Raw genomic sequence first — 7,044 nt, 5'->3', positions numbered from 1 at the left:
TAGTGAATATTGACGTCTCTCTTTTTTTTTTAAAAAAAAAAAAAAAAAAAAAAAAAAATGAAACTCCCCAAACTCTGATATGGTGCAATTTTCCTGGCACGTTTCTATGTTTTCTTCTAGGAATAACAATCAAGATTTCATTCTTGAAAACTTTTTAATTTTTGCAAGGAAAACAAAATCTAGCTTTGATTCTGTGAAGTCTTTTACTGCTTTTTGTTCTGCCTTGTATGAATGCAAACCATTTTGGGAAATTTATGAAATAACTTTATCTAAAATGCTGTATTATAAGACTATACAAGATACCTTAACAATGGTTAAAATTCTCTGATTTTTATGGAAAGGATTCACTTTTGCTGTTCTAGACTACATCTACTAAATCAGTCAAGGAAATTATTTCGTAAGTTAATATAGAAAACGTTGTTTGGAAACAGCATAATTCTTACTGGAGTGCTTTTTCCTTTGCTGCTGCTGCCTTTGAGAAACACTGCAACTCTGCTGAGAGTATTTTTAACCATTGATTTTTGGGATGTGAAGTTTAATTGTAAAAAGGTAAAATTCTTCTGTGTATGTGCCATGTAATGTACAGTATGACTTATATCACAGAAGTGACCCATCTGATGTGATTGCTGATTTTTTTGGTCATACTTTCCTTGCTAATCACATCTGAGCTGTTAACTAAAAAATATTCTTGAATTAACTGTGCCAAACTTCTTTAAAGCTGTAACATAATTCTGTGCAATGGTAGTTCACATTTGTAGGCACGTTTTTCAGAACTATGTATTTGTCATAGGTACTCACGCTGTTCTCCTGCAAACCTAAAGGCTTGGAGGACATTGGAGAAAAATCTTACCATCTAGGAATGCTCCAGAATCTAAATTATAATATTAGAGGATTTAAAAAAAAAAATGATTTAGAACCGTATTTACGTATAGTTTTGGTTTTGTTTTGCTTATTTGAATCATATCTGAATTGTGACTGATTAACTTAGGTTTTTACTTTTTTTTAAATTATGATTACTGCTTTGGAACATCACTTTATTTGTTATATCATCTGGTAAGGTGTGCCAGAAGTATGCATTTTCACTCAGTACTTTAGTGCGCATACCAACTATTGTAGCAGACCGTGTAAGCAATTTATGTTTAAACAAAGATGGAAGGTATTTACCCTGCATAGGATATTTTGTTTTCCTTTGCTCCTGTTCCCTTTAACAAAGCTGTGTGAAATAGTTACCGCTCACCTCTGCTGACCAAGGTGTCAGTGTCCCAATGCTATGATGCTTTTTGGGTGAGAAGCAGAGTTGTGGTACCCGCCCCCCCCAGGAATCTGTGGGATGTCGTGCCTTATAACCAAGGCAGCTGCGCCGAGTTTAGTTCCCAGTAACAATGATGTCAGGGAGTATTGTTTGGGGTAGCATAATACTTGCTTTTTTCTGCCTGTTTCCCCCACACACACTGGGCGTTTACCCATACTGTTTCCAATACTGTTGTCTTGAGGAAGATGTCAAGGATCACCAATAACTCTATTTTGGGGGTTCTGTTTTTAATAATACTTCACAAACCCGTCAACAAAAATCTGCTTATGCCTTGGGAAAACTATCAATTAATTTATGAAGCTGCCTTTTTTTTAATTTTTATTTTTAAATGAATGAATGCAACCTTATCTGGGTACCAATAAATTCGTAGTCTTTGTGAACTGATTCTGTGACCCATTTCGCTGAAAGAAGTGGACTCCCTTTACGTTCATTTGCAGAACCTGGTATCTTTTAAAATAGTGGTTTTGGTGTACCTAATGCAAAGCCTAGGATACGTGCAAGCGTTCTGTTTGTATTACCTTTATGATTTAAAGGCATAAATGGAATACCTTTTTCATGTGCTGTTAGGGTCACTAGATCAGGGCATTGGTTTTAATAGTTTGTTCCTTTCTAAAATAAATTTCAAATTAATAAAGTTCAAACATCTTGGAGAATATGTTCAAAGGTAGAAGCATCTGTATTTTATTCTGGAGGTAGGATGAAAAACATTGATAATGAAGATGAGCTGAAGCAGCTCTTAAGATGATAGCTCATGAAAACTTCAAATTTGTCTTTTCTTTGCATTCATCTTTAATATTTCAGTATCTTATTTTTTTGTTTTTGGTGTAGAACATTCATTAAAATGGTCGGTTTTCTTCAATTCTAGTTAGATTTGTGTATCATAGGAAAAAGTCAAGCTATAAGAAGATTGTGCTAAAACTAGATTGGGAAACAAACAAACAACAACAAAAAGCAACAGCCCTGCATAATGCACATTAGGCAACAATACAGAATGGAAGGGCAGTGGGATAATTATTTTAGAACATGCAATGTTTTGAAATGCTGCACAAAATTAGTGTAATTAAAACAATACTCTGCAGTGCATTTGGTTTTGATTTTCTATTTTGATATTTTAATGAATTACGGTTACGTTCTGATGCATCTACTGTGTGTCAGAAGGCACCTTTCTAATGGCAAACAATATTAAATACTATTGTTTTTATTGTGGGGACTGTAGTAAACAGTTTGCAGAGTTGTGCTGTAATGAATACATTAGCATAGGGCACTGCTGCCTGCTGTTAAAAGCTTATAATACAGCAAATTAGATAGCCTTGGCACCCATTTTTCAATTGCACTTTCTTAGTTAAAAACTGTTAAAATATTGACAACGCTTAATGTTGCAAACTTGTCTCTTTTCTTTTTTATGCAAAAAAGTAAGTGCATGATTAGTAGCATTGTAATAAACACTATCTTTAGAATGTAATATTACTTTATTAGTGGCTTAAAACTTCTATTTTAACATTTACGTTGCAAAGCAGACCCTTAGTATGTCACCAGGGTTCTTTGCCATGGACATATTGAATGGAAGGAATTAATCTTGTAAAATATTCAAAAATCCTGTTTTTTTTTTTAATCTTCTTCAATACCAGGTGACATTAAATGAGCGCAGTGACCATGGAAGAGTCTGTTTGTACCAGTAAGGCTACGTGCAGGAATACGTTCCCCCTTTTTATGGCTTTACTTTTCATCAGAAGATGAATAAATACCATTTTCAGAACTAGTACAGGGGAATGGTGGGTCAGGTTTTGCTTCTATAATTGATTTGTGGAAGCAGAACTTGCAGAGAGGAAATGTACTACAAGTACTCATCTTCGTGGTGAGTGTTCTAGTGGATTTCAATGAAGTTGAGAGCCTTACACTACAGGGATGCTTAATGGGTATCTGTATGCATACTTCAGTGATGCGAATTCCATCTCTGAAGCCTACTCTACCTCTATAAATACATGCTATTTTGGGTGAGCTCAATGCTTTCATAACCTAATTGCTTAAAAAATAGAATCTATTGAATAATGAAAAATATTCTATGAGCAGGAAAAATGAGAGGAGCTGACTTTTATATAAATTCTTAACAATTCCAAATTTTGTATTAAAATTTATTAAAAATCAAATTAATTAGTGTCTGGAAGACAATTACTTCCATCTTTACATTAAAAATTATGGCAGAGGATTAGTCATACTGTAAAATTAATGTGAACCTATAAGTAAAGCTCACACAAGTGAGCAAATATGCTCAAGCAAGTTCAGAGAGGAGAGGCAGAGGAGACTGAGAATGCACAGTGCAGGAGTCCAGATGTCTTCCTGCTGCTGTTGCTGGGACAATGGTAGGACGATAAGTAGCAGAAAGGGTTAGGTGTTTTTATATCTCTGTACGCAGAGCAAAATGAAACTTTAAAATTTATTTTTGAGCTGTATAAAATAGCTTATAAATTATTGATTGCTGTATGAAGAGGACTTCATGGACTCGTGTGTGTATATGTACATACAAGCTTTCTGTGAAAGAGCATTTAATAGAGAAGTTTGTTAAATTGTTTTGTAATGCTTCTGCTGAGCCATTCAGAGGAAAATAAAGGGCTGCTTGAATATTACTCCAGCTTAGGATCTGTTGCAGTGTTCGCTGCTGGGGAAAGCCATCAACAAAGCATGTAGAGAGTGACTAGAATTGTCAGATGATGAATGCAAATGTAGAAGACTTCAAAAAGTGTGTGCAGCCCTCTTTCTTATTTTTAATAGCCTCCTGTACAATTTCACTAACCGGTTACAAGGAACTTCACAAGGCAGAGTTTCTGTAAGGTGTCTCTATATACGGAATGTATCTGACATCTGGAGAAAAAACAGTTCTTCATTGCTGAGATCTGGCACCAGTCAAATGGAAATAACGATCAATATTTAGGAACCTTAACATTCATCCAAACCCAGGTGAAATCTCTGTTGGACAGGTGAAGGTTCTACGATTTTCTGAAAGCAACTTGATGAAAGGTCTTTTTATGGGAGAGAAAAAGAAAGACGGAAAGACGTGCTGCTTGGGATGTTTAGAGCTCTGGGATTAAGCATCAAATCATACCTTTAGATGGTTAACACTTGATAAGTTTTCTTATCCATTACAAATCTCTACTAGCTACCTCCTTTGGCATTCTTACTCTATTTATAATAACCAAGCACTTTATAGCTCAGTAAAGAATGGAAGGTAGCTACAAAGAATGACTTGTATTGTTTTGGTATAAGAAATATTTTGTCAAAACTAGTTCTGAGATCAGTTTCATCGTGTAGTGTCCTGCACTGAGAGGGCATCTGATGATAACAATGTACATAAATTTTTAATCTAGTTGTAAGGTAATGGAAATGTCTTTAAGGGAGTGATTTATGAAGAGTTCAGCATGCCTTGGCATCAACCATATAATGATTCAGTGTGCTATTTATAACTCCTTAGTCATTGAAAATATAAAAGCAAATAAAATATTCTGTAGTGTATCTTTATTTTTAATCTATGTGTGGGATGTCAAAAATTGTCTTGTGGACGGGACATGCTTTTATGAGCCTATAAATATTTAAGTATATGAGAATCTGCACCCAAGTGGAACATGTTGCATGTAAATTGTCTTCTAAGTTCTTAAATTTGGGTATTTAAAAATTTTTTGCTGGGTTGAAAGCAACACATTAATATTACGCTCTAATACAGAGCATAACATTTTGAATGCAATGTGAAATGTGTTGGTTTAGTTTATTGTAACGCAATTCCGAATTCACAGGAGAAATCCATCATATGGTAGGGGGAAGGAGGACAAGGGCTAATCATGAGCTCTGGTATATATTTTATACACATAATATGCATACATCCAAATATTCTGGGTTGGTTTCTAGCATGCTTGTACCAAACAGTGTTTTCTTTAATATCAATGGATACCTATATATGGAGAATAATTTAACATGTAAGCACAGTTAAGCTGATACAAAAACAAATTACAATCTGTTGAGAACAAATGAGTTATGATTTAATCATGAGTAATAGAGTCTGTAATTCAAAAAACGTATATATAATCTTGTGTCTAAAAAGAAATTTGATAAACATGGTATAGCTAAGTTATACACAGCAAGGATGAAGAGTGAAAATTCTGCTGGACTCATTTCTGGAAGGTCATGACAATCTGGTTTGCAGTAAAGACTAATACTGTCACAAAATATTAGGATCACATTATTAAATTAAAATAGTAATGTGGCCTGATTGTAGTAGCAATCCTTATCACTGCACAAAAACTTAAAAAAAATGCAATATAATAATTCTGAAGGTTGATTATAAATGTAATCAGTTGTAGTAAAGTGAATGATGAAATATTAAGGGTTTAAATTTACTTCTTACTATAAAAGTTCTGAATTTTTGTTTGCATTTCAGTGATATTGTAGAGCACTTCTTTATTTTGTTTGAACAATTTAGGAGCTCGCATGAGGTTAAATTGGCTGTTTTTTTTTTTTTCCTTTGATATATGCAATAATGTCAATGAGCAATAAATTGCATGTTGTATGCAAGGTATTGGTACTTCATAATAAATGAAAAAAACAGTTTCTTATTTTGTGATTTTTTTCTTTCTTAATATGGTAGTAGCTTATGTACCTATAATAATAAACGCATTATAAAAGGACAATTTACGTTGGGTTCAGAAGCAGCTGGCTCATCAGAGTATCATGAAACTGTGTGCTGCATCTTCATTTCTCTAGAAGAATGTGGGGAGTGAGTATGAGCTCTGAGCCAGGCTGGCTGGACTTCTGAAGGGTGAAATTCTGTGTAGGACCTCACTGGGGCCAGGAACGTAACTTGAAATTATGTTGTGTATTGAGGAAAAAGTTATGTTTATATCAGGTAGTATAGTTGTATTGTACTGTACTGTAGTACCACGTTTCAGGATGTAAACCACTTTTCCGCAGGCTGTTGGGATAAAGGGCTACCGTCATGTGCGTATTATAGATGTGATGCATTGCACAGTCCTTTCCTGAATACTAATACAGGCACTTAAGCTCCTTAGTATGGCAGTTCTAGATTCTATACGTGTGCCTACGAACCATTAATTGCATAGTAAAGCTTGGAGCTTTCTCTTAGCATGTTCGGAGGAAGTTGCTGATTTATATCTTAGCCATTGACTTCCAAACACAAGAATTGCTTGTGTTTCTCTAAGCTTTCAGGTGTATTATGCAGCGGTTAAGTTACTAGAAGAAGATACAAAGCAGTGCAGTGATTTTTAATTATTTTTTTTTTCCCCTCTCGTATTCTAAGGGGGATTTTGTGCCATTTGTAAATTATATTTTTCAGAGTACTAATCTTGCACTGTTACTGTAGAAAATTACTCATTAACCAGTCGATCTGTCTGGAAGTGACTCAGGCTGGGAATATCTGGAAACCTTATTTGGGGTCAGATGCTATATAGGTCAGATTTCCAACTGCTTGAGAACAGACAATGGGGGCTTGGTGGGAGGCCTGAGTTTGGCACCGGATGGCTTTTACCACTGAATGGTAGAAAGGAAGGACTAAACGTGGCTGGGAACAAGGAATGCCTTTTTCTGAGCCATTCTTAACTTGAAAAATTCAACAAATCTAGCTTGAAGTCTGAGAAACCTCTCCTAAGATACAGAAAGTGTATTGTGTATCCACTTCTGTGTAATGTTTTGGGGCATAGTTGCTCTTCATTTTCTCCCTCATGTTTTTT

This window comes from Netta rufina, assembly GCF_964035555.1.
Source record: "Netta rufina genome assembly, chromosome: 8".
Classification (NCBI taxonomy): domain Eukaryota; kingdom Metazoa; phylum Chordata; class Aves; order Anseriformes; family Anatidae; genus Netta; species Netta rufina.
The sequence above is the reverse complement of the archived record's forward strand: the minus strand, read 5'-3'. Positions refer to the sequence as shown.